General features: G+C 52.9%; 2 non-coding genes across 2 annotated transcripts in view; both read left to right on the top strand.

The window, feature by feature from the left end:
- The first annotated feature begins 2,483 nt into the window (after positions 1 to 2,483).
- Positions 2,484 to 2,640, top strand: LOC135121462 (5.8S ribosomal RNA). The gene has a single exon (XR_010278984.1). It is a non-coding gene; the product is annotated as a 5.8S ribosomal RNA (ribosomal RNA).
- Positions 2,641 to 3,094: 454 nt separating this feature from the next.
- LOC135121455 (large subunit ribosomal RNA) overlaps positions 3,095 to 3,116 on the top strand; it is a 4,047-nt gene continuing 4,025 nt past the window's right edge. Inside the window, exon 1 of the ribosomal RNA XR_010278980.1 lies at positions 3,095 to 3,116. This exon is cut by the window's right edge and continues 4,025 nt beyond it. This is a non-coding gene — a ribosomal RNA (large subunit ribosomal RNA).

The following is a 3,116-nucleotide window of genomic DNA, read 5'->3' as shown; positions in this document are numbered from 1 at the left end:
ACGCATCTTTCAAATGTCTGCCTTATCAACTGTCGATGGTAGGTTCTGCGCCTACCATGGTTGTAACGGGTAACGGGGAATCAGGGTTCGATTCCGGAGAGGGAGCCTGAGAAACGGCTACCACATCCAAGGAAGGCAGCAGGCGCGCAAATTACCCACTCCCGGCACGGGGAGGTAGTGACGAAAAATAACGATACGGGACTCATCCGAGGCCCCGTAATCGGAATGAGTACACTCTAAACCCTTTAACGAGGATCAATTGGAGGGCAAGTCTGGTGCCAGCAGCCGCGGTAATTCCAGCTCCAATAGCGTATATTAAAGTTGTTGCGGTTAAAAAGCTCGTAGTCGAATCTGTGTCCCGCGCCGCCGGTTCATCGTTCGCGGTGTTAACTGGCGTGCCGCGGGACGTCCTGCCGGTGGGCTTAGCTCGAGAGGGCGGCCCAACTCAATCCCGCCGCGGTGCTCTTCATTGAGTGTCGAGGTGGGCCGGCACGTTTACTTTGAACAAATTAGAGTGCTTAAAGCAGGCTAAAACTTCGCCTGAATACTGTGTGCATGGAATAATGGAATAGGACCTCGGTTCTATTTTGTTGGTTTTCGGAACCCCGAGGTAATGATTAATAGGAACGGATGGGGGCATTCGTATTGCGACGTTAGAGGTGAAATTCTTGGATCGTCGCAAGACGGACAGAAGCGAAAGCATTTGCCAAAAACGCTTTCATTGATCAAGAACGAAAGTTAGAGGTTCGAAGGCGATCAGATACCGCCCTAGTTCTAACCATAAACGATGCCAGCTAGCGATCCGCCGACGTTCTTTCGATGACTCGGCGGGCAGCTTCCGGGAAACCAAAGCTTTTGGGTTCCGGGGGAAGTATGGTTGCAAAGCTGAAACTTAAAGGAATTGACGGAAGGGCACCACCAGGAGTGGAGCCTGCGGCTTAATTTGACTCAACACGGGAAACCTCACCAGGCCCGGACACCGGAAGGATTGACAGATTGAGAGCTCTTTCTTGATTCGGTGGGTGGTGGTGCATGGCCGTTCTTAGTTGGTGGAGCGATTTGTCTGGTTAATTCCGATAACGAACGAGACTCTAGCCTGCTAAATAGGCGTATTTCGACATCCCAAAGGCCCGCCGGTCTCGGGTTCGCCCGTTGGCCGTGCGCGGTTTTTACTGTCGGCGTACAAACAATTCTTCTTAGAGGGACAGGCGGCTTCTAGCCGCACGAGATTGAGCAATAACAGGTCTGTGATGCCCTTAGATGTTCTGGGCCGCACGCGCGCTACACTGAAGGAATCAGCGTGTCCTCCCTGGCCGAGCGGCCCGGGTAACCCGCTGAACCTCCTTCGTGCTAGGGATTGGGGCTTGCAATTGTTCCCCATGAACGAGGAATTCCCAGTAAGCGCGAGTCATAAGCTCGCGTTGATTACGTCCCTGCCCTTTGTACACACCGCCCGTCGCTACTACCGATTGAATGATTTAGTGAGGTCTTCGGACCGGTACGCGGTGGCGTTTCGGCGTCGCCGATGTCGCTGGGAAGATGACCAAACTTGATCATTTAGAGGAAGTAAAAGTCGTAACAAGGTTTCCGTAGGTGAACCTGCGGAAGGATCATTAACGTGTCTCGAACACACGCACTGTCTTTACACAGACACACACACCATCGTCTGATCGTGTTGTTGTTGTCGTGCGAAGTATGTCGCGTCCGTGGACGACGTACACGCTCGATCTAACATCTAAAGACGTCTGCGGCGTAGACGACGGCACGTCCAGCCTTTAGCGGTGCCGTCGCGCGTTTCCGAAGCGCGTTCTCTTCTCTTCTCTCGTCCCACGTGGGGATCGGTGCGAAAGAGGAAACGCGTCTAAGAGACGGCGTCACGCGACGTCCTCGAACTATTGAATCGTCCAGAGTCGGATTAGGCGTCATGCCGATGCGAACTCGCGGCGCCGGTCCTTTACGCGCGTTCGTCGTGCGATCGGGCAGACGGCATTTCGGGCACCTTGATCCGCTAAAGAACCTCAAAGAGTTCGATTCGGATCGCAGGTTTCGTAAGTACGTGCGGGGCGTTTCGTGCGCCTTTGCTCGTCTTCGTTACCGTGGGTTTTAAATGATTTTCGCCCGGCCGACGGGTTCGGCTCGATGCCGCCGTTCTCGTCGAGACGATTCGAAACGTCGTTCGAGACGCTCCTAGGAAGCGCCGTTTGACGAAATCACACCTAGTTTGTTTGGTTAAGTGATCGTTGTGCGGTTGAGCTTCTGCTTTAGAAAAGGAGATCAAGTCTTGCGACTAACAAAAAAAAAAGAGAGAGAGGAAAAGATGGAATTAGTAAGACGACACGTCGTTCGAAAGTTTCTCTTTTCTTTTTTTTTCTTTTTTTATCTTAATAAACAATCGAAACCGAGAGAATTTCGACGCAGAACGTTCCAGGCCGTCGCGAGGCGAGCCGGAGAGAACGTGCGTCTTAATGTATATTCTAAAAGATTACCCTGAACGGTGGATCACTTGGCTCGTGGGTCGATGAAGAACGCAGCTAATTGCGCGTCAACTTGTGAACTGCAGGACACATGAACATCGACATTTCGAACGCACATTGCGGTCCTCGGATAAACTGTTCCCGGACCACTCCTGGCTGAGGGTCGTGTCAATTTCAAAGACTGCTCGGTTCGCCTCGTTTGAGAAAGCGTGGCGTTCGTCGGAGCGAGTTGGATGTTTTTTAGACGCGTGCCGTTGGAGGTCGATGTCGAGACGACTTACGTAACGTTCGTTCGTTTCGAGTACGATCCGGCGTACGCGACATCCGGAGACGCGATAGCGGCCCGTCGGGGTGACGTGTCGGACTTTCTTTTCGAAGGAGTTCGTCGTCGTCCTTCGACGGGCGGATCAGCAGACGTAAAGCACAAAACGATCGACTTTCGACGGCCATAACGGCGTTGATTTTGTCGAACGATGCGACCGTCGTGTCCGAGGCGTGCGTGACGTATCTCGCGACGACGTCAGGTCGCTGTTCGACGAAAGACCGTAAAGGCCGCGTCGACGACGTGCCATGATCGTTTGCGTATTAAAATGATCCATTTCCAGATCTATTCGATCTTGCGACCTCAGAGCAGGTGAGACT

Source organism: Zophobas morio, unplaced genomic scaffold (assembly GCF_036711695.1).
Source record: "Zophobas morio isolate AGI-343-1 ecotype UQ-CSIRO unplaced genomic scaffold, CSIRO_AGI_Zmor_V1 ptg000590l, whole genome shotgun sequence".
In the NCBI taxonomy this organism is placed as follows: Eukaryota; Metazoa; Arthropoda; class Insecta; order Coleoptera; family Tenebrionidae; genus Zophobas; species Zophobas morio.
This window is presented reverse-complemented; position numbering and strand designations above follow the sequence as displayed.